Source organism: Thalassophryne amazonica, chromosome 13 (assembly GCF_902500255.1).
Source record: "Thalassophryne amazonica chromosome 13, fThaAma1.1, whole genome shotgun sequence".
Classification (NCBI taxonomy): domain Eukaryota; kingdom Metazoa; phylum Chordata; class Actinopteri; order Batrachoidiformes; family Batrachoididae; genus Thalassophryne; species Thalassophryne amazonica.
This window is the reverse complement of record NC_047115.1, coordinates 26427275-26453104: the sequence shown is the minus strand read 5'-3', so window position 1 is coordinate 26453104 and position 25830 is coordinate 26427275. Positions and strand designations below refer to the sequence as shown.

General features: G+C 40.3%; 1 protein-coding gene across 1 annotated transcript in view; it reads right to left on the bottom strand.

The window, feature by feature from the left end:
* The window catches only part of LOC117523113 (protein bicaudal C homolog 1-B-like), a 205541-nt gene that overhangs the window by 158647 nt on the left and 21064 nt on the right, over positions 1-25830 (bottom strand). The gene's annotated exons all lie outside the window — the stretch shown is intronic.

Genomic DNA, 25830 nt, shown 5'->3' with positions numbered 1-25830 from the left:
AAAAAAAACTCTGCTGCCTGCTGTGGGGCTGCTCCTCGCTCTTCCCTCAGAAACTCTGTCATAATTGTGTTTAGAAACCAGTCACCATTTGTTTTGTTATACATCTGTGCATTTAATAAGTAAAATAATCTCCACGGACGATTCGCTAAAGTTTAAAAAAAAAAAACCCCGCTCCCCCTGCTGCGAGGTTGCAGCTTGCTCCAAAACCTCTGTCATAATTGTGAAATAAAGGACAAAAGGGACATAAGTCCTGCTCACAGGCTGGCTACCAGAGACAGGACATGTTCACACCCTCAGTCAAACTCCAGACATCTCCACGTCACTACATATTCAGTCCCTGATTGGTCATCGCGGCGCGACAAGACGAAAAAGTTCAGATTTTTCAACTTGGGGAGGACGGCAACGCGACGTGACGCGATGCAATACCGTGCTACAAACGCACCAATCGCTCAAAATCGTTTCACTCGCGTCCATCGCGTCGCGCTGCGTGGCTTGGTGCCAAAACACGTCCTTCCATAGGGATTACATGGTAACCTGTCGCTCGCGCCCGGTGTGAACGCGGCATTAGAAATACTGGCTCTTAAACTTAAAAATAAATTAATAAAAACTGACCTTTTCTGCATTTGTGGCAATCACATGATGAATCTCCATTGCATCAGAAAGTGTTGAGAATGTCCAGCACTACTATCAGACCCGGATGTGAAATTATGGGATAGCGCAGCCTCTAGCCTTCCCTGAAGCGACTCATGCATGGGAGCGATAATGAAGCGAACTTTTGTTTGTTTGGATTTTAAATTCTGCAGTGGGTTCTTTATCATGGTACAACAAAAGCTTGAGGACTATTTTGGTGGGGGAAATGCAAAATGGAAAAGAAAAGAGAAGGAGAAGGAGATGCAGGGGGGGATGTTCAGTCGTGTTCATCGCAATCATCAGACGCAGCATCATATTCCTGCACTAATACAGCAGCAGCAGCTAAAAGAAACGGAAGCATGCATCTCACTATGATCCCAAATGGAAAACTGGGCACCCTTGGTTAATGCATGACAGTGCCTCAATTCCATGTTCTGTAAAAATTGCCAGGATTTCAACAAGGTGCCTTTCAGACATGACAGATGGAATAAAGCTTCACACATTGACTCCGTTTGGCTTCAGTTGGAACGCAAGACAGCTCAACATGTGGGTGAAATTTTAAGCAAACCAAAGGAAATCAGTAGAAACAGCATGGTAAAAGCTTTCCAATGCTTGTACTTCTTAGCCAACAATAATATCCCCCAGACAACAACCTTTGAGAAGTTGCACCATCTTCTGACCCAGCTTGGACTAGACATTAAAAGGTAAATTTACAGGGGATGTTAGTACCATTGAGCAGATGGTCATACATACTTGGCATGTGGATGCAAATGGTCAAGTAGTTACAAATTTCCTGAATGTTTTATTGTTCTGTTGTTGATGATGCCCTTCAAGATGAAGGCTGTGACGTTGCTAACACTGAAATGGCATTAACTTTAAAATCAAACAAGATCCATGATCTTGTCCCAAAATATATAGAAACCAATTTGCCATATGAAGGCTAGGTTGGACTCGGTACAGACGGGGCAGCAGTTATGATAGGAAAAGACAATGGTGCAGTAAAGACGATAGTTGATACACAAATTTTAAGCAAACTGAAGGTGGCCGTGACAACATTGTGGAAGTAACATTGTGCAGCCAACAAACTAAATCTGGCAGCATTGCATTCTGTTAACACTTTCCCTGCTATTGTCAGATTTAAGAAAACATTAAAGAAACTACACAAATTCTATTCACTGAGTGCTGTCAGAATGTCCAGACTGAAAGCTGTGCAGAAACTTCTCACTGAATCTTTGGCTGTAGATGGAGTTAACATAACAGAAAAAGTTCAGAATCCAACTCCTACCAGATGGTCATCTTTGAGAAACTGTACTGGGATTTAAAAAAAAAAAAAATCCTCCCCAGCGTCCTGATTAGTTTATCCAGAGAGAGTGAAGAAAGACTGTACCATATGACGATGGTCAATTTTACGGCCATTTTGCTGCTACTGTGTGATATTCTGCCAACAATAAATAGGCTTAGTTGCTTATTCCAGACGGAATCGGTAGACTTTGTGCAGGTATCATCATCTCAAGAAGCAATGTTAAAGGCACTGGATCGCAAGATGGAAAAACCGTCGAACAAACTTTCAAAGCAATGATAGACAATTTGAAAACAATGACATCGGAAGTGAAACGGAAGACATAGAAGCCCACTTACTGACATCTGACATCACGTTAAGAAGTCATACATTGGAAAACTTAAGAAAAACACTGTTGATAGTAGGGCTGTGCAATTAACCGAATTTCGATCGCGATATCGATATTGGTATCAAACGATCTCCAAACTTGTATAATCGAGTGAAACGATTTAAGGGCCTTTCATCAGGCCAATCCGTCAACGTGTCCCAAGACGCATGACGTCAAGACGCGTCGCTTCAGAAGCGGCAAGGGGGCAGAGATTGCGGCTATGTCACACTCTGGCTGTTTCCACAACCTGAAAAAAGTTCAGCGATCGCCTTCTTGAATTTGCGTCGCCTGAACCACAAAAAAAGCTTTAAAAAACAGCAGTAGAACGATTCTCCCATCACCCTGCTGGGAGAAGCTTTTTTTCAGCTACTTTTCGGAGTGACGCCGACAGACGGAGGACTGATGACTTGGTGGGATATCGATCGAACCGCGACAGCTGGCCGACCCGCACGGAGAAGCCGGCCTTCAGGCATCATTCCTGGGCAGAGCGAGGCAGGCAGCCGGGGTGATGGAGCAAACCCACTCAGTCCGAAATCTCCCACTTTTTGGATATATGCGAAGTCCCAGTTTGCCCAACAGAGTTTAGTTCTGCAGCTTTATCGAGGTGAGAATAATGTAAAAATAAAACGTGACGTTTACTGAACTGCTCTGAAGGTTTAATGATCGGCTAACATTAGCTTAGCCTTTTAGCACAGTTGATCTGAGTGAACGCTTTAATTTGTAAATGGTTCAGTCTTTTTTATTTTTACCAAATAAAGCTACAGCTTTTTTCAGACACCACAAAAGCTTAACTTTAAATAACTTATTTTTTCAGGCGTTTTTTTTCCATCGTTTTTCCCCGGTTTTTTTTTTTCCTTTTTTATATATAAACTGTTTAGTATTTCTTTATATTTAAAGAAATATTTTTATTTGTCCTAATCAGGAACATTTGCTGTGCAGACAACCAAACTTCCATTGATGAGCTGAACACCACGAAGTCCAGTCGAAAGAAAACATCTCTGCTCTTCAAAATAGTACAAAAGTGTCTTTCAGCAAAACCACCAGAGTTCAAAGCTGCAGAAGAGACCTTCATCTGGTCCCGAGAATCCAGCATAACATCACCTGCTTCTAAATAAAAAGCTCTTTCAACAGCAACTATTTTATTTTATAAAGCTGTTTCATTTTATATTTTAACAATAAATGAACAGATCATTAAAAATGTCCACAAATCAAAGTCCAAAGACATTTGCACAGGTAGAAGCTCTCCACTTATTGTGCTCAATTTCATATTTTAGAAATGACTCTGTCCTGATAACAACATTAAAGACAATTACATATTTTGGCGAAATCACAAGTTGAAATGACCATTAAAAAATTCATCATGATTCATGAGGTTTATGTCACAGAAATCCTACTTTACAATCACACTGCAGTCATTGTTAAATTATTTCCTGTTGCATTTATAATAAACATTTGTATTTATGTACAGTGTCTGTTTTTCTGGTTGAAATGAGAAATAAATAATCTACCAGACTTAAAAAAAATGTACAAATTTCCATGTATTTTGTCTAAAAATAAATGTCTGAGGTTCCTTATGTAAACAAGAAATTATCTAATCTGAAATAACAGGTGGTTTTAATTTACAGATGAAAGGTTCTAAGAACCATTTATTGATTTATTTAGCTATTTTAATTACAAGTGTTTTAAACAGTAATCAGAAATTCTGAGGTAAACAAACAACAGCAAAAAAACATTTCCAAGGATTTTTCTTCAGAAAACTGCTCCATAAATGAGCAGTCCTGTGACACGTTCTAACAATTTTTTTTTTTTTTTTTTAGAGTGAGAGAAATGCTGAATAAATGCATTGTGTAACTAAAAAAAAAATCGTTTGAATAATTGTGATTTCAGTATTTACCTAAATAATCGTGATACTGATTTTTTCCATAATCGAGCAGCCCTAGTTGATAGGTTCCAGCACACAGAGGCCTTTGCTGTATTTTCTGACAAATCAAGCTACATGTCGCACAACTGAAAGAATCAGCAAGCAAGTTAAGTCTTCAGTTTGGCTTGGATCATGAAAAGGTTACATCAGAAACTGAAGCTATGAAACATTATATCAAAACTCTAGCACCATCACCTGGATCCAGTCAATGCAGCTTTGTGGATACACTCTTGAGTTCCCCAAGAGATGGATGGCTCAATGTTCCCAAACCTGGCTACGCTTGCACAAATTTACAACACACTACCCTCCCCCTCCCCAATACAGCTGATTGTGAGCGAGATTTTTCACAAGTGAAGCTAGTAAAAACTGACTTGAGGAACAGAATGAAACAGGACACTCTAGACTGTCTTTTGCGGCTGAACATTAACAGAGACTTTCCATACACTGAAGCTGTCAAAGTACAACCCCTGGCAAAAATTATGGAATCACCGGCCTCAGAGGATGTTCATTCAGTTGTTTAATTTTGTAGAAAAAAAGCAGATCACAGACATGACACAAAACTAAAGTCATTTCAAATGGCAACTTTCTGGCTTTAAGAAACACTATAAGAAATCAAGAAAAAAAGATTGTGGCAGTCAGTAACGGTTACTTTTTTAGACCAAGCAGAGGAAAAAAATATGGAATCACTCAATTCTGAGGAATAAATTATGGAATCACCCTGTAAATCTTCATCCCCAAAACTAACACCTGCATCAAATCAGATCTGCTCGTTAGTCTGCATCTAAAACGGAGTGATCACACCTTGGAGAGCTGTTGCACCAAGTGGACTGACATGAATAATGGCTCCAACACGAGAGATGTCAATTGAAACAAAGGAGAGGATTATCAAACTCTTAAAGAGGGTAAATCATCACGCAATGTTGCAAAAGATGTTGGTTGTTCAGTCAGCTGTGTCTAAACTCTGGACCAAATACAAACAACATGGGAAGGTTGTTAAAGGCAAACATACTGGTAGACCAAGGAAGACATCAAAGCGTCAAGACAGAAAACGTAAAGCAATATGTCTCAAAAATCGAAAATGCACAACAAAACAAATGAGGAACGAATGGGAGGAAACTGGAGTCAACGTCTGTCACCGAACTGTAAGAAACCGCCTAAAGGAAATGGGATTTACATACAGAAAAGCTAAACGAAAGCCATCATTAACACCTAAACAGAAAAAACAAGGTTACAATGGGCTAAGGAAAAGCAATCATGGACTGGGATGACTGGATGAAAGTCATATTCAGTGATGAATCTCGAATCTGCATTGGGCAAGGTGATGATGCTGGAACTTTGTTTGGTGCCGTTCCAATGGGATTTATAAAGATGACTGCCTGAAGAGAACATGTAAATTTCCACAGTCATTGATGATATGGGGCTGCATGTCAGGTAAAGGCACTGGGGAGATGGCTGTCATTACATCATCAATAAATGCACAAGTTTACGTTGATATTTTGGACAATTGAAAGGATGCTTGGGGATGATGAAATCATTTTTTCAAGATGATAATGCATCTTGCCATAGAGCAAAAACTGTGAAAACATTCCTTGCAAAAAAGACACATAGGGTCAATGTCATGGCATAGGGTCAATATCACCGAGCAGATGTGATTTGATGCAGGTGTTAGTTTTGGGGATGAAAATTTACAGGGTGATTCCATAATTGTTTCCTCAGAATTGAGTGATTCCATATTTTTTTCCTCTGCTTGGTCTAAAAAGTAACAGTTACTGACTGCCACAATCTTTTTTCTTGATTTCTTATAGTGTTTCTTAAAGCCAGAAAGTTGCTATTTGAAATGACTTTAGTTTTGTGTCATGTCTGTGATCTGCTTTTTTTTCTACAAAAATTAAACAACTGAATGAACATCCTCCGAGGCGGTGATTCCATAATTTTTGCCAGGGGTTGTATGAGCACAAAAGAGGGAGAGGAGATACAAAGTCACACTTGTGTAACAATTACAGAGCCTTATACAGGCAAGTTTTAAGATACACTCGATAATAAAGCACAAACACTTTCATGTAGTAACTGTAATTTATTTTATTAGACTTTGACAGAAACTTTGATATTACAAATAATAAATGTCTTTTTTTTCTATTATTCTTGCTTTCAATGCAAATAAACCACTCAAAATTAGATTAGTTAAAATAAGGCTGCCCAATAACGTTTTAGAAATATAAACCCCATAGGTTTGGGGGGCTCCAACCCTCGACTCCTGTCGGGGCCCTTAAGCAGCCCCCTAGATACCCGGCCATGGACGCAAAAGCTTTGCTCGCTGTGCTCTCTATGCTTCGCAATCACATAATTACCCAGCACTAAGATAGTCCTACCTAGATCCCTGGCTTTCAGCCCTGAGCTAAACACAACTAATAAATATGGAATAACAAACTGATGCATATTTTAAGAATTTAAAAAAATAAGAGAAAGATAGTCTATTTGTTCCATTCAAGTCTTCCAACATCCCTCAAACATTCTGCCAGCAGCTCATTTAGTCACCATGAAATGGGCAGCCAAAACAAAGGAAAACATATGCCATACAATGCTTTCATCTTTTAAATACCCGAACCTTCAGGTAATTTCAGAGACGTTTTGATAACAAGCACCAAGTGGCCTTGGTGACCACCAGACCTAGGTATTAGAGATGAAAGAAACTGAAAAACAAGTTAATTTCAAGCTACATGCAACTTCAATTCCACACGTTGAGAGAGACAGGGAAGGAAGGAAGAAGTGTCTCCTCTGGCAACATTCTTGTAAAGTACTTGCTAAAGGGTTGTGTGAACTTGTGATAGTGGTATTTTAATTTCAGAATGGAACACTGTTACATGGACAGAAAATAGATTACATTGTGGATTTAATAAATTTTTCATCAAAAACTCTCCATCACTAACCCATTTATTCATATAAATTCCTTCAGCAGAGTTGTGTGGAGGTTTGACTGTGTTATCCAAATTTCAGAATGGAGAGGTGATGATCAATCACAAGGTAACTAATGATTTTTCTGATATAGCACATTTCTGTGCAGATATGGTCTGTCACTGACAACCACACAAGCTTGCTCCTCATCCACTCAGCATCTACGAGGGCTGTCCGTAAAGTATAGGTCCTTTTTATTTTTTTCAAAAACTATATGGATTTCATTCATATGTTTTTACGTCAGACATGCTTGCACCCTCGTGCGCATGCGTGAGTTTTTCCATGCCTGTCGGTGACGTCATTCGCCTGTGAGCACTCCTTGTGGGAGGAGTCGTCCAGCCCCTCGTCGTAATTCCTTTGTCTGAGAAGTTGCTGAGAGACTGGCGCTTTGTTTGATCAAAATTTTTTCTAAACCTGTGAGACACATCGAAGTGGACATGGTTCGAAAATTAAGCTGGTTTTCAGTGAAAATTTTAACAGCTGATGAGAGATTTGAGGTGATTCTGTCGCTTTAAGGACTTTTCACGGTGCGAGACGTCGCGCAGCGCTCTCAGGCAGCGTCATCAGCCTGTTTCAAGCTTAAAACCTCCACATTTCAGGCTCTATTGATCCAGGACGTCGTGAGAGAACAGAGAAGTTTCAGAAGAAGCGGCTTTCAGCATTTTATCCGGATATTCACTGTTTAAAGGAGATTGTTTTAATGAAAGACGTGCGGACGCGTCCGCGCGTTGGGACACAGCCGACGCGGCGCGGCGGCACAGGAAAAACACCTCCGTGTTGATAACCATTTGTAAAATCCGGCGGCTTTGATGGCTTTCAGTGGAGTGAGTATATGAGAAATTGTTTATCAGCTGGAGATGTTCCAACTTGTCCTCAAGGCTTCCAACAGAGGTGTTTTTTCCTGTGGCGGAGCGTCGCGGCGGCTGCGAGCCGACGCTGCAATCCGCCGCACGTCTTTCATTAAAAAAATCTCCTTTAACAGTGGAATATCGGATAAAATGCTGAAACCGACTCTCTGAAATTCTATGTTCTCTCACGACGTCCTGGATCAATAAAGCCTGAAATGTGGAGGTTTTAAGCTTGAAACAGGCTGATGACGCCGCCTGAGAGCGCTGCGCGACGTCTCGCACCGTGAAAGGTCCTTAAAGCGACAGAATCACCTCAAAATCTCTCATCAGCTGTTAAAATTTTCACTGAAGACCAGCTTAATTTTTCGAACCATGTCCACTTCGATGTGTCTCACAGGTTTAGAAAAAATTTTGATCAAACAAAGCGCCAGTCTCTCAGCAACTTCTCAGACAAAGGAATTCCGACGAGGGGCTGGACGACTCCTCCCACAAGGAGTGTTCACAGGCGAATGACGTCACGACAGGCGTGGAAAAACTCACGCATGCGCACGAGGGTTCAAGCATGTCTGACGTAAAACATATGAATGAAATCCATATAGTTTTGAAAAAAATAAAAAGGACCTATACTTTACGGACAGCCCTCGTACAAACCACGCAGCAGGTGACAGTGTTCAGCAGGTGGTAGAAGGCCTATGAGATAATATATACGCAAAGTGCAAGCAAAGCGCTTTTCAATTGATCTGGTGCATCAAATTTTAATCAGTTTGTTGACTGATCAGACAATTCATCTGCACTGTCCTAATACCTAGCTGTAAATGGGGTTCAGAGAAGACTCATCTGCTTCACACATGGAATCTACTGATAAACAACAACAGGTCACAGTTCTTTCCAGGAAAAAACAGAACTAAGGACTGCATTTTCCATAGTATAAGTTGCTTTTTTACTAGTCGGGGGGGGCTGTGGTGGCTTATACTCCAGGCACTTACACAAAAATCACAGGAATCAAAGCACGAAACAAAAAAACTCTTAATAATAAAATAATAAATGGCAATAATAAAAGTACACTACAACAATGCACAAAAATCCCAAAATAAAGATTTGATTAACCAAAAAAAATGTGCTACTTATATTCCAATGTGTCATATATAGGTTTTCCACTGTTCGAGAGACATTTTACAACAAGTAGCGATGCACCGATCCACATTTTTTCCACTTCCAATCCTGATACCTGAACTTGGATATCTGCCGATACCGATACTATTCCGATGACAGTTGCTCTTTGCTTTTACTTTGATTTTATTACAGTTGTATAATTTATTGCTACTTTTTATATGTACTTTTAACATGTGTGTTTCTACTTGTGTGAATGGCAGCAACAGACCGCGGCATAATTTCCTTCGGGATTAATAAAGTATCTATCTATCTATCAATCTATCTAATATTATATCATTATTGTTGATTTTATATTAGGATATTTTGCATCCCCAGTTATACAGCTTCATGATGAAGTGGTATAGAGGAGGATTTTCTTAAAAAGATGTTCAGCTAATTGAAGCATTGCCAAATGTGAAAGAACTGGTCAGTGGCTGAAGTTTCATCTCTTGAACACCAGATGGAACACCCACCCCAAGTACATGTACCATTTTTAGGACAGAGTACAATTCCACATTTCCATAATGTTACAAGAAAGCACCAAAAAAATTAATGAAATAAATAAAACTGCTTAATTCACTCATATCTGGAGTCAGTCTGGGTAAATCACAGCATCCTTGCAACTGGCTCATTTTGTCTTTCTGCCCCCAGCAAAACCTGAACGGACGCATGTCTCATTACTCTGCCTCTCATTGAGACATGCATCCGTTCAGGAAATCTCTTCCACATTTTGCAGCCAGCAAGACGTTGAAAATTTCCAATCAGTATTGGTATCAGAACCCGATAAGGATATTGGATCGGATCGGCCCCCATCCCTAATAACAAGTGCAACATGAAAAATATGGCATCTGTAGTCCTTTGTGTATGTGCCCTTTTGAAATAGAGACATACAAGATGATGACAACATCGTTTGAGATGTTGTGTTAAACTGGAGAGGATAGGCTCATCCATCCACACACTCATCCATCCATCTATTCACTCACTACATTACAAGGTGCATGCCAACACCAAGGTTTTTCAAAGCTTTTTCACAACATGGGAATAAACAAATAGACTAACACAACTTCTCAGAGGTGAAGGTGACATATTCGAATAATTGTTTTCATGACTAACAACCCAGGACTCAATTTACATGACTATGAAATGAACAGTTTCAACATGTTGCAGCCAGTTAAAATTTAGCATTATTAAGGAAAAAACCCATCCTGAATTATTTATCACGTGTTTTACAGTTGTATTTTTTAAAATCCTAAATCTGCAACTACAAATATCAGCGCCTGAGTCACTATCCACACATCGATGAACTATGTAAGAAAAATGCAACTGAACAATTGACAAGTAATAGTATTTTACACAATTAAGATAACAATGCATTCAATGAAATCAATACCAGTCATTGAGGTTGTTATTCACTGATACGGTGTTCCTCATCAATCACTGCCTAACTACCTCTCTTCAAAAACAGAAGGATTCTACATGTGTATCACTTCAGGCTGACAAGAAGTTGGCAATAAGAGAGTCGAAATCTAAATGAAACAGACAAAAGACAATGTTTTTACTCTGCCTGAACTCCTCTGTCCCTTTTCTTTTTTAACAGAGAATCTAGTGCATGAGAAACCACTCAAATGTAGTCAAAGATAACCTGGCTTTTCATCCAACAACTGTGGAAAATACAACTACAGCAGAGACGACTGATTTTTTTCTCTCTTATATCAAATCTGCCAGGAAAGCATGTGAATTTCAACACTGGCTGTATTATCCTTAGGCAGCAATATGTTCTGAGTGTTTTTAGGACAGAATGACATGTCTCCCTCCAAAAGAAAAGAAAAAAAAAAAAGAGTGAGATCACCAGGGTTTTAGCTAGGATCATTTTATTGCTGGGTAAATGATGTGAATATGAAGCATAGCAAGTGGCAGCGAGAAAGCTATAGGGTTTTATACCTCTAAAACGTTATTGGCAAGCCCTATTTTAACTATTTTTGAGTGATTTTAGATGCATTGAAAGCAAGAATAAAGACCAAAAAAAAAGGCATTTATGTTCTAATATGTGTAATATCAAAGTTTTAAATTTATGTCATAACCATGGGAATAAAGAGATTTCTTGGTTGCTCTCTCTTGCTTTGGGTAAGCATTACGAGGCAGCTTTCAATGGATTTTATATAAGCCAAGGGGGATGTGATGGTCTAGTGGTAATGTGTTGGGCTTGGTCCAGAAGATAATGGGTTTGAAATCACCCGCCTGACTGGAAATCACTAAGGGCGGCTTGGGCAAGGCCTTTAATCCCTATTGCTCCCCGGTGTGGTAGTGAGCGCCTTGTATGGCCAGCACCTGACATCGGGGGTCGAATGTGAGGCATAATTGTAAAGCTGCTTTGAGCGTCTGATGCAGATGGAAAAGTGTGGTTATATAAATGCAGTCCATTTAGCCAATTATTTTGCTATTTTTAAGTACAATGCCAGAAGGTATATGAATAAAACCCTACTTCTAATGTCTTGACAACTTTAAGACTTTTGAAAACGATTAAAGACATTTTAATACAATTCAGGTCTCATTTTTAGATGGCAAATGGCTGTTTATAAAGTGTCAGACCAGGCAACTCGCCACAAACAAAAGAAAGGAGCTGCACCCTGGGCCAGACATGATCAGAAACCACAATAAATACTGCTCAGCTTCAAATTTTTACCCCAATGGAGCATGATCAAACAAGTTTCAAGCCGTAGTTACTACAAATACCGCGTTTAAAGAAGTTTGAATATGATTGAAATTGTATTATGACTGCGAATACCCAGAGGTTACAACATACTGTCAATGATTTCAAGAATGGGGATGAAATTTTTGAACAGTTCAAGAAGATGGATCACGAAGTTACTGTGATGCTTCAAAACATGCCCACTGTGATTAAGCGTGAAGGACCGGTGCTTTATGGAATACAGGGATGTCAAAACTATTCTTTAAGTGTCTTTTCTTAACCTGCAATGAGATCTGAAATATACTGGAACTTCATGTAGCATGTGTAAATCATTAAAGACATTAAAACCTATCAAAACAACATTTGTGGTATAAACCAGTGACTTTATTACTAATTACATTAAAATGTATGCTTACAAATTACTGCCCCAGAATTAAATTCCTAAATCACACCATGTGAGTTTGCACTCGACTACTTATGCCAGTCAGCAGAAAAACCACACAGGTACATACAGATAGTAACATTAAAAAGCACACATCAATTGCACAGCTGTACCTCAGTCTATGAATTCACCAAAACAAAAAATAAAGTTAAAATTGATGCAGGATGATTTCAGAATGCAGGCAAAATATACCTTGTCATTTTTAAATGGTTTATCTATTAAAGAGTAAAAACTGAAGGAAATCAATTATAAGGCCTGAAAGAAGTTTCTGCAGGAAGTATTTAGCCATAAGGTCAAGTGAAAGGGGTAAGTGTTGGTTTTTTAAATACTGATGCCGCAGGGTGGCATCAATGCAACAATAAGGAGGCCAGCTGCCGTTCTACACCACAAAAAGGAGAAGAAGGGTTCATTTGTTTGGTTTTTCTCCACACAGTCACGTTTTCAGAAAAAGCATGTTTCATGTCAATATAAAGCCATAAAATACATATATACTTTTTTTTTTAATTTTTATTTAAAGGTACCGGTTTTATATGACGAAATAAATGGAACAGGGAAACAAATTTTGATGAAAACCCCTATACAAACGCTGGTTTTATAGCCCTGAATTTCACTTCAGTACATGCACAGTATAAATAACTGAACTACACTTAAAAATTTCAGTCATTGTAAACACATTTAACTGCTATGAATAGAATTATTGGACACCTACCTGAGCACTTGCACAGTGCTGTGGGCTTTGGGTTTCGCAGTGCCTCTTTCACGCTCTGGACCTGGGCAAATTAGTCCATTTAATATTTATTACTGACATGTTTCTTCGTCCTGCAGTGTTCTTCCAAGGTTTTGTTGATGAAATCCGAACATAGCATACAGAGGGCTTTACTGGGGAGCTCAACCCTGCAGACAAATTCACAGTCTTGCTTTTGTCCTGTAAATGACCACCTCCCACTCCAAACATGTCCACTCTTAAACCCTTTTTCTTACTCCACTATCAATGTCTTAACGTGGTCTTCATCCTCTCTCAGTAATTTAGGCCATGTTACAAACACAGCTCAATAGAGTAACGTTGCAGAAACACAAAATGTTCATGTCTAGGTACTTCAGGGACTTTAGATATACAGAGATTTCTGACTGGCTGAAGTTCGATGCTATAGAAAAAGTAACAATGACATCTTGCATTTTAGCTTGGGAGTTTCAGCAACGCGGTTTCCGTGCATGAGTAAAGGTTAACAAGCACGGCTACCCACCCAATTTCTCAACAGATTTACGCCAACTCAGAAATGGCCCACAAATCCATTAAAAAGTCGTAATCCGCAGAGAATTCTCATCCCTGGGAACTAGCCCAATCTCAATGCCATTATTGATTTCAACCTATCGTTCCAATTCCTTATGATTCCTTATCAATGCCTTCTTGTGAAGTTCTGTGTACCTAAAGTAGGCTTTACAGGTTTTATATGTCAACAACCTTTTACTGAGTCTTAAACTAAATAAATATGAAATTGGTCACTGGATCCTTGATCTCTGGACATAAATAAACTTTACATGGTGGATCCTTGATCTCTGGACATAAATAGAAATAAATAAATTCTGTTGATTTTGTCAAAAGCATTTCCTTTCAGACATTAATGGCACAAGTATAACTCCATACATAGACTCTGACCTGAGCTCAGCCGGCTGTGCTGCAAGTCAAGATGTAATTCTTAAAAAACACAGGACCTCTCATTTTGGGAGAAAAAAAAGTTTTGGTCGATTGTAGTTTATGGTTTGTATTACAATGTTTAGAAAGAGGTTGTCATTTGATTTAAATGGTGATTTGCTTTGAACTTATTAATTCCAGCCGGACTCTAACTTGACTTGGCAGACAGAGGTGCAGTGTTTGGAGCTGTGCAAACGGAATTGAGGACGATTCTCGTTTCTTGCCTGGAACAAGGCAAGAGTCCCAGTTAGTGATTTTAATCGGCACAAAAGTGACTCATGATTGACATATTTAAATGGGTTTGAGAGGGGTTAAGAAGCAGACTTGCTGCTTCTGAAAAGCAGAGAACCAATGAAGCAGCAGGTTGGAGCACTGCTTCGCTGGTCTAAGTTTCAAGCAGAACCACGCTGTAGAAGCAGTTGATTACAGACCCGCTGCAGGGTCTGCAATCAAGTTAGAGAAATTATCATTTTCCCAACAAACACCCTCAAAAACAACAACTGTTCTGAAGGACCGATAAGGGAATCATTAAGCAAAAAGGCTATTGATGTCGGCCAATTGAATCCTTTCTTAATGATTCTCAAAAAGAACCTGTTCTCTATACCAAACCCAACTTACAATTGTCCACCGTGACGCACGTGTGTGTGCTTGCTGTTGTCAATTGGAAATACATAAAACATATATTGCTTTTGCGATGGGCTGGAGCACACGCACAGCACGCACGTTGACAAGCCGTCCCAGGTGAAACGGACCATCAGATCATGTGAACACGCAGCAGGCGACCTGAATGTCACATCTGTCTGACAGGACATGCATATCCTCTGAGCGGCGTGCCGCAGGACAGACACCATGTCATGTGGAACATAGCTCACGTGTGACGTAACATTCAACTTGCCTGCTGTGTGTGCACACATGTTCTGGGACAGCCTGTCAATGCGCACAAGCTCCAGCTTGTCGCAAAGGTGATATATGTCTTATGCATTTTCACATGATGACAGCAAGCACACATATGCGTGTCACGGTGGACAGTTGTAAGGTCATGTCCTTCAAAACACGGTACGTGTTCTACAGCTGTGATGTCCAGCGATCTCTATTGCTGCTGCTGTTTACAGTCATGCCCCCTGTCTGTTCAGTGCAAAAAACCAAAGTGTCACTGTTTCTCTTATGTGATCATTGTTTTTAGTTATTCTGGCACATAATTATGTATGTAGTTATTGTCATAATTATGTCTATACCCGGATGGACATAACAGAGCACACTGCTTCATTCATGTCATTTCATGACTGTACGTCTATGACCAGGGGTGCACATAACTGGTACTCATGGTGCTCATGTGTGCTAAAAATCATTGATGCACAGCAGACAGAGGGAAACACTTTGCCTTCAATCTGTCATTGCTTTCCTCCTATGAAGTGCTTCCTTTGTGTTTTCTGCTGCGCATCGCTTATTTTTAGCATGCACAAGCACCATGAGTACCAGTTATGTGCATGGGTCATAGACAGAGGCACAGAGGGATCATACTTGTCTTGTCCGCTCAATAAGCGGTGTTAATATTGAAAATTGCAGTGTTTTATATGGTGTGTGGTTTTCATTTTTTTTTTTCTCCACAGCAGCAGGGCGATGTGGTGCAACACGTTCCACCTGTTCATACTGTGTTCGTTCAAGCACATGCACAAAACAGTCGCCGTGGGGTCGTTCACTCCTGCCTGACTGTGTGTCCCTCCTGACGTCAGCTCGATCTTTTCATGGTTTGCTCATTCGGGCTGTTTCGCTGTGATTCACCCTGATTCGTACTTATTTGTGTTATGTGTGAAGGGGCCCTAAGCCATGTTTGCTGGAAGAAGGGAACAAAATAAAGACTTCATCGCTTGGTGTCTTCAATACAATTCTTGTGAGAAGGAATGACAAAATTACAAATAAGTGCTTTAGGCCCCATTTATAAAAAATAATTTTAAAAAAGCATTAGTTTATTACCCCATCCGTGTGCCGAAATTGGCCCACATCAATTTCATAATTTTATTTTTTATTTTAGCAAATTTCATTGATGGTGGTACAGCTGGTGCAAGAACGTCCGCTAAGTGGCGAGTATGCTTTGGCCGAAAACAGCCGAAGTTTATCGAGCCGGGCCCGGAACTTGCAGCTTGTTCTCACTGACCACCACGCAGTCAATTGCTCTGTCTCACTCACACACAGTATGCATGTTTATCACGCTACTAGCGTGCAGTACACTGACTGTATTCAACATGGAAACAAGATTTATTTTTAAAAAATATCTGATATTTTCAGTTCCACACTTGGTATACAGGAGGTGTATGTGTCGTTTTTCAGGTTTAAAATTACGTCGTATGTACCTGTTTCTAAGAAGAAAAAAATCTGCCCTGTCTCACCACTTTTTTATTTTGTCAAGGATGATAAACTAATTTGGGGTTTGTTTGTTTTTTTTGGGGGGGGGGGTGCTTAGTATCCCAACTTAATTGAAACATGTTGTGAGCCTGAAATGCAGGAATGGATGTAATGACAATTAAATGTCTTTGATTCAGATTGACTGCAGTGAAATAAAAGTCAAAGTAAATGTAAGAATTACTTTTGTTTGTTTTTATTTGGACTTTCCATACAGTTACACTTTTTGTGGTTCTAAATTACCCTCTAGCAACAACAAGAACCTGTATTTTTCCAGCTGTTTATGTGGAGAATTACTTCCCTGACATCTATATTCACATTTTAAAGGGAGTATGTGTGAGGGCCTCATCCTCCTCTTCCTCCTGGGTGCTGAGTAAGACCCTCGTACAGGAAGTGACTGTCTTGTGGGGAATGTGTTGCAGGCTGTTTTTTTCTGATTTTTTTTTTCCCCACACCTCTATTGCTCCCTCTTGTGTATTGAAAGACTGATCTTTTGTTCAGACTTTCAGTTGGCGTTTTCATGGTTTTTGTTCTTGTCGTAAAATCCAGTCCTTGGTCAGTGGTTTTCTTATTAAAGCAAACTCTGGCGAACGGTTCTCGAAAGCCATGTGATTACACGTCAGCAGAATTTTCATTCTGTGTTCAGTTCCATGTATAAACAGACCTGTTGGACAAATCAATACAGGGGTTTACCAGTTTGTTAGTTTAGGTGTTTATTACCAAATATTGATGACCCCCGATATATTATATATACATGCAAGCAACTAGTATGGAAGAATGAGGGTTATCATTGAGAGCTTGCTCACTAGGGCTGTCACGATTAGGAATTTCTGGAGACGATTAATGTCAGACAAATAATGCGATTGACGAATATATTGTCTATTTTTTTCCCCTTCTTTATATTCTACTATTGTAGTATAATTACACAACTCTGGAAGTACGTTTGGCTTCTGTGAGTGGAGAAACCGGGAATGGTGCAACATTTTTATTTTTTATCTTCATTTTACATACAGTCCCAACTTTTTCTGAATTGTGGTTGTTTCTGTTGCATTTCTGAAACTGTTTTTCCTCATCAGTCACGTTTTGTGCTTAAACACTGCATTAAGCCCATATTGAACAAATAAATACCTTTGGAAAGTAACAGCTGTTAAAGTTCAGAGTTCTCACCTGCTTTTTGTGATCTGTGCATCTGAACATCACCACAGCTTCTCCATGTCAGGGTTTTTTTTTTTTTTTTTTGGTGGCTCAGTTCATTCATATAGTCTCATTTTTGAAATATGTTTTTAAAGCTATTTGACCGTTTATTTCATCTCATGATCTCATAAATTCAGCATACGATGCGCACATGGTGTGAACAGCACGGTAACGGCAGAATCACACCTTTAGAGAAAGTTCGGAGAGAAGTAAAAGCAGCTCCACGTTTTAGGTTTTTTTTTTTAACTTGTTCACTCGGGTTAAAATCCTCTCTCTGCTCCGCGCTCGCTGCGCACTGATGGTTCTCAGACTGTAACGTGTCGCGCCTGCATTCAGGAATCTCCCTCACGCACCCCCTCCCTCGCAGTCTTCAGCCTGTTGACTCCGCGCGCGCACGCACGCACACACACATACACAGCTCCACATTTTAGACGGCTTTTGAAGAAGACGGCCACTGTTTTAATCGGTCATCTTATCCAAACGGCAGGACGGATCCTTAAGACGAGAGCGAAACTGCAGCACAATGACATCAGATTCTGAGTTGTTTTATGCTTTGCGGATAAAATAAATAATTCACGGTAATCGCAAATATGAAAATAATTGCGATGACGAATATTGGAATAATTGTGACAGCCCCATTGCTCACAAGTACTTTTTTAAGGGTTTTGACAGTATTACAAGATTAAAAAAATATACAGTTTGAATTAGAGTCCAAAGTATACAGTATTCTGAAGGCAGGTATTTACATATTACTGTAAAACTCACCTAAACAGTCATCGTATAAACCGGATATTCACATTCACTGGACAAAAGTCCCAAGGCTTTTGTGTGGTTTTCCATGTAATACACACCTTATATACTGGATTTTGTGTAACGGATTTTCATTCACATCGGTCAAAACGTCCCGTCCGATCGCAAAGCATTTTCATTAAAAACCCCTCACATATCCCCCTCACGGACAGAGCAGTCTGAACGTGCCCAGTAACAGAGGTATGAAATTAAGTTTAGCACTGACACTCGCCGATTCGAGGAAAGTGGGTACTGTATTTCCGTAATTAAAAGACTGGGCATTTATTTTGTTCAAACCATGCTCGGAAACGGGACCTAAATGAGGCAGGCCATAATTCAAAGCCGTGATTATTAACAAAATGCTGCTTGCTGCCTGCACTGTAATATGGTGTTAAGTTTCACACATATCCCTGGGTGTGACGAACCAAACCAATTTAGATCAGAACCCTCTGCATGGGTGCGAACACGTGCACCTGCTAAATGACAGAGACCACAAAAGGCTGTGACTTGTCACTTTTCTGCTTTCACATCTTCCTGTCCCATCATATTTTAAAAGTTTGTACAATCCGCGCCAATTACCTTTCGATCAGGGATCAAATGCGTTTGGCAGAAAAGTCCGCAAATATGACAAACTTCATGACACAGAGTCAGAAAAAGACACTCAAATGACCTGCAATTCATGGAGAAAAATTGTACGTATCATACTGTTGGTTTGGATATTGATAATTGTATAAAGAATGGAGCTCGTTGAGGGCCAAATTAATCCAGAAAAAGCCGCTGTTCCTGCATTAAATTGCATGAAGATATGACGGAGAACTTTAAAAGGGTGACGTGCACATTGATGTCATTCCATGGCCGCAGAGCTGAAGAAGCATAAATCAGGCTTTAGGATTTTAAGGCACCACTCCACAGTGAACTTACAAAAAAAGACTCGACCAAATGTAATCTTTTCAATGCACATAATGCCCAGTGCTTATTTAATGGCCCAGTCACACTGCATTTAAGGCAGCGTTTGACTTTTCAGATGAAATCATTAAATGAAGCAGGTCCCGATTCAAGGTCAGGCGTTTAATCAAGAAAATACATAAGCCTAATTGGTGTTGGGGATTCCACGTAGATTGTTCGGCACCTCGTGACTGTAACTAATCCATTACATACATCTGAAGGTCAAGTTTAGTCAGTCACAGTACACTTGGCTTTGTAAACAAGCCATCTCAACTTGTCTTTCCTATGTTTTTCGCAGTTTTTTTTCCAGCATTACACCATGGGCAGGGTTAGAAATGAAAATAAAGTAAAAAAAAATAAATAAATAACGCGCCTCTAAAACATTAGTTACTCATTTCATCACAGAAGCCGTGATGGGGCCACAAAAAAAGTGAGTCAGCTGAGTTTTCTTCCACAATCCCATATCAGAATACATAAAATTCATTAACGTTAATGACAAACATTATCACTACGGGCAGAGTTAGAAATAATAATAATAAACACGTCATAAAAATGATACTCCTTTCGTTACAGAAGCCACAACGGGACCACAAGAAAATAAATGCATCGGCTGAATTTTCTTCGACAATCCCACCACAGCGTACACAAAATTCAACAAAGTTAATGACGATCATTACTACAAAATACTGTTACAAATATGTAAATCTGCAATTCTCTATTAACTTATTAAGTCCTGAAGGTACTTACACGTGCAGTGATAGCAATGTCGCTGCAGGTGCAGTCAAAAAAGAAAACAGCAGGTCCGGTCCAGTGTGCAAGCGCCCAAAACAACAATTTTCTCCTTGTACCGCTGTAATTCAGCGCCCGATAGATGCGTGGTATATTCGCTTACTCCACTATCAGGTTCAGACATGATGAGTTTATCTCTAAGCTTGTTCACAGTTTGCTGTACGTACGCTGTTTCTCGTGTAAATAATCCTGGAAAAAGTGCGCATGACCAACAACATGGCGATGGGGAGTGGCTGGATCACGTGATTGCAACAGGTCTATATGCCCGAACTCTATGTGCATGTATAGTGGCAAATAAAGTCTCTTGATTCTATCAGGCTAGAAAGCAAGCCGCATTGAATCTGGCTCGAGCTCGATTGCAAACCGGAGTCTGAACGGAGTCTTACAGAAAATTTGTCCAAGCTGTGAAGCTTCTCTGTGTCAAAGCCTGTTCAAGAACAACACCTGACCTGCACATTTTCCATTATTCCCTACTCTGCTCACAACTGATTTAGCCAATTGTATCTGTGTAGGCTCTCAGTTGTCCAGGTGGTTTCCATAGTAGAGAAGCTTGAATCTTCGACTGGACTGGGTTGCTTGACGCGAGGACGTTTCGCTTCAAATCGCAGAAGCTTCCTCAGCTAAAATTCTTGCTCTGGATGTCTGACTTCTGTCTGACTCTTGTTGAGAAGAATAAAACAGAAGCCAACAAAAGCTGGAGTTTTAAACCTAACCAGACCCCTCCTACTGAGAGGCAGACTGCTATAGGCTAGTGACTAAACAATAGCTCTAATTAGCAACTATTGTGCTGTAGTTAGCACACCTAATGGCAGGACAGCTGTCCCTCTAATGATGGGATGGATGCCTTTCTGATGGCTCCCTTGATGATGTGAATGACTCATTACCATGAACAAAAGACTGAAACTCCTTTGACCTGAGTACCCCATTGTAAACAGGGGATAAAGTGTGTCTCAGACCCCCTCCCCGGTTAAGGCTGGGTTTCAAACGTTTCACAAAGAATGCCTCCTTGACACCTCTCTCAAACCATTTCTTCTCTCTGGCTAATATTTTAACTTCCTTGTCCTCAAACGTGTGGTTAGTGTCTTTAAGGTGGAGGTGAACCGCAGACTGAGGTCCACTGGCGCCCTCTCTGCGGTGCTGGTATAGCCTTTTGTGTTGCTTCGTTTCACCTATGTAGTGTTCGTTACACTTTTCCTGACATCTGATAGAACTTTACAGCAGAAATAAACATGTTTACATCCTGCTTTGTCTCTTTCGCTAATTTCTCCCTTCAGTGTTTCCCCTAGAATTTTTTTCCAGCATGGTGGTCTTCACCGACACTTTCCCCCAACCCCCAAATTGCTAGCTGCATTGTGCGGCAAAATGTGAAGTACTTGGGCGCAAAAGCTGCAGTTAAGTGACACTCATTATTATGTAATCCTGTCACAGTCCTGCATTTGACAAAGAAAAAAAGACAACTTTTTCACAGAATACACAAGTGTTTTTCATGTTAAAGAATACCAACAGACTAGCATCACTCAGCTTCACGAACCATACTAATGACTCGATGGGTGCAAACAATATATTTGGGTATAAGCAGAATTTGCATGTGCATATTTGTTGTCAGGATCCCACCCAATCCCGCTAACTCAAAGCTAACTTTGAGTTAGCTCAAAGCTCATGTATGCGCCCTCTTGCAGACGCCATCAAAACATAAACTATTGTTTGTCATTGATTGATAGAGGGGCTTTATTGAACATGTACAAATTTACATGACAATAGGATCTTAATAATTAACGTAAATAACTGTGTGTGTATACACACACATATATACACATATATATATACACTCAACAAAAATATAAACGCAACACTTTTGGTTTTGCTCCCATTTTGTATGAGATGAACTCAAAGATCTAAAACTTTTTCCACATACACAATATCACCATGTCCCTCAAATATTGTTCACAAACCAGTCTAAATCTGTGATAGTGAGCACTTCTCCTTTGCTGAGATAATCCATCCCACCTCACAGGTGTGCCATATCAAGATGCTGATTAGACACCATGATTAGTGCACAGGTGTGCCTTAGACTGTCCACAATAAAAGGCCACTCTGAAAGGTGCAGTTTTGTTTTATTGGGGGGGATACCAGTCAGTATCTGGTGTGACCACCATTTGCCTCATGCAGTGCAACACATCTCCTTCGCGTAGAGTTGATCAGGTTGTCAATTGTGGCCTGTGGAATGTTGGTCCACTCCTCTTCAATGGCTGTGCGAAGTTGCTGGATATTGGCAGGAACTGGTACACGCTGTCGTATACGCCGGTCCAGAGCATCCCAAACATGCTCAATGGGTGACATGTCCGGTGAGTATGCCGGCCATGCAAGAACTGGGACATTTTCAGCTTCCAAGAATTGTGTACAGATCCTTGCAACATGGGGCCGTGCATTATCCTGCTGCAACATGAGGTGATGTTCTTGGATGTATGGCACAACAATGGGCCTCAGGATCTTGTCACGGTATCTCTGTGCATTCAAAATGCCATCAATAAAATGCACCTGTGTTCTTTGTCCATAACAGACGACTGCCCATACCATAACCCCACCGCCACCATGAACCACTCGAGTCACAACATTGACATCAGAAAACCGCTCACCCACACGACGCCACACACGCTGTCTGCCATCTGCCCTGAACAGGGTGAACCGGGATTCATCCGTGAAGAGAACACCTCTCCAACGTGCCAAACGCCAGCGAATGTGAGCATTTGCCAGCTCAAGTCGGTTACGACGATGAACTGGAGTCAGGTCAAGACCCCGATGAGGACGACGAGCATGCAGATGAGCTTCCCTGAGACGGTTTCTGACAGTTTGTGCAGAAATTCTTTGGTTATGCAAACCGATTGTTTCAGCAGCTGTCCGAGTGGCTGGTCTCAGACGATCTTGGAGGTGAACATGCTGGATGTGAAGGTCCTGAGCTGGTGTGGTTACACGTGGTCTGCGGTTATGAGGCTGGTTGGATGTACTGCCAAATTATCTGAAACGCCTTTGGAGATGGCTTATGGTAGAGAAATGAACATTCAATACACGAGCAACAGCTCTGGTTGACATTCCTGCTGTCAGCATGCCAATTGCACGCTCCCTCAAATCTTGCGACATCTGTGGCATTGTGCTATGTGATAAAACTGCACCTTTCAGAGTGGCCTTTTATTGTGGACAGTCTAAGGCACACCTGTGCACTAATCATGGTGTCTAATCAGCATCTTGATATGGCACACCTGTGAGGTGGGATGGATTTTCTCAGCAAAGGAGAAGTGCTCACTATCACAGATTTAGACTGGTTTGTGAACAATATTTGAGGGAAATGGTGATATTGTGTTTGTGGAAAAAGTTTTAGATCTTTGAGTTCATCTCATACAAAATGGGAGCAAAACCAAAAGTGTTGCGTTTATATTTTTGTTGAGTATATATATACACACACACACGGTCTGTTAGAAAAGTATCCGACCTTTTTATTTTTTGCAAAAAACTGATGGATCTGAATCACGTGTGCTTGCATGAGCCAACCTTGAACCTTCGTGCGCATGCGTGAATTTTTTCACACCTGTCGACTGCATCATTTTCTGGTAAGCAGCCTTTGTGTGAGGATGGGTGGAGTCTCTCGTCGGATTTTCTTTGCAAGGAAAATGGCGGAACGACTAGAGCAGTGCGACTGCATCAAATTTTGCCAGAAACTGGGCGACAGCCAGGTGGAAACCATTCGGATTATTCAGAAGGCTTTCGGTGACGATCCTATGGGCATCACACAGATTAAGGAGCGGTACAACCGGTTTAAAGACGGCTGCACAACAGCGGAGAGCGAGCCACGTTCTAGTCGGCCATCAACATGATGAAATGACCAGATCATTTCCAAAGTGAACGCTGTGGTGATGCGGGACTGTCGTGTGACTATCCGAGAAATTGTGGAAGAGGTGGACATCAGCACTTTTTCGGCACATTTCACTGTGACAGAAGATTTGACCATGAAAAGAGTTGCAGCGAAATTCATGCCGACAGCTCTGGCATGAAGCTGCTGACGGAGCAAAAGTGCCTCCGTGTTGAAGTCTCACAGGACATGCTGGACTCTGAAAAATGATGCCCACCTCTTCCACAATTTCTTGGATAGTCACACGACTGAAAAGCCACCAAAAGCCGTCTGAATCTTCCGAATGGTGGAAGATATATATGCTGCAGAGTTTTTCGATCCAGCAAAACTCCTCTGTGAAGCGTGTGTGTGTGAGAACCAGTTTGCTGAGAGGGGTGTTCTGAGCTGAGGTGACTGACTCTCACTGCTGTTCATGTAAGTTTGTGAGGCGCCTGTTCTTTTGCTGATATTTGCAAAGCCGTTGTTTATTTATTTCAGCCGGAGGGGGATGGGGGGGGGGGTGCTCCATCACGACCTGAATCAAACATTTGAGAAAGCGCCACATTTAATAACTCAAGGATTTTTTTTTAACTGGAGCAAAAAGACTAAATGAGCCAGGATGAGACGATTTACCCAGACTGACTTCAAATATGAGTAAATTAAGTATGTTTATTAATTTCTTTTTTGGTGGTTTTGTGTTGTTTTGTAGATAAGGAAAAACGCCAGTGATCGTCCTGAAAGCGCTTCATGTATTCAGAGCAGGAGTGCCATCTAGTGTTAAAGAGATGAAACTTCAGCCTTTGAACCAACAGTAAATAAATGTTATTTAATTCTTTCACCAAAACATCAAATCTAGGCTCACATCTTAGATGTGCCTTCTGGCAAATTGTCCCTATCGTTTTGAGATCTGTACAATACATGTGACAACAAAGTGACAAAGTTTTTTTATTCGGCACACAAAATATTCAAATAGAAAAAAATGAACAATTCCACAAACAAACACAGACAAAACTAGTGAGTCCGAAAGGGTGTGGGCTGAAGCAAAGCTTATTAGCGCCCATCCCTGCTAGTACAAGTCCAACAATTCTAATCAGTCATATTTACATAAATACAAATTCACTACTACATGTCGACACACAGACATACACATCAATATATTATTCACTTATAATTATATTTATATAGTACCAGATCACAAGAAAGTCGAATCAAGGCACTTTACGCCAGTAAATACTAACCTTACCAACCAATGTTTTCAAAATTACATTATACTTGTTATTGTTTTTTGTTGTTGTTTTTATTAATTTATTTAGATCAATTTACCTTTGCTAAGGGACCCATTCAGAAACACATTATGATTTTTACACTTAAGTTTATATCGCAATATATACCGTTACCGTGAAGGGATTCAATTTATACCATGATATGAATTTTAGGCCATATCACACACACACACACACACACACACACACACACACACACACACACACACACACACACACACACACACACACACACACACACACACACACTTTGCACTGGGATACCAATTAAACAACTGTGAATTATAAAGAAGACAATGCTCATACGGCCGAGGGTATTTTAGCATTGCGTTATATTTTTCTCTTCACGGGCTTTGTATATTTGCTGCTGTCTGTTTTGTTTTGTTTTTTTTATTAAAACTCACTGATGCAATTAAACAATTTTATTCAACTTTGGTTATGCATTGAATTCCTTAACCTTGGACATGATAAAACTTTCAGGAGCTTTAATATAATTGAGCTTCAGTCAGCAGGAAAACCTGTAATTCATTTCCCAAGAAAATAAAACCAGGAG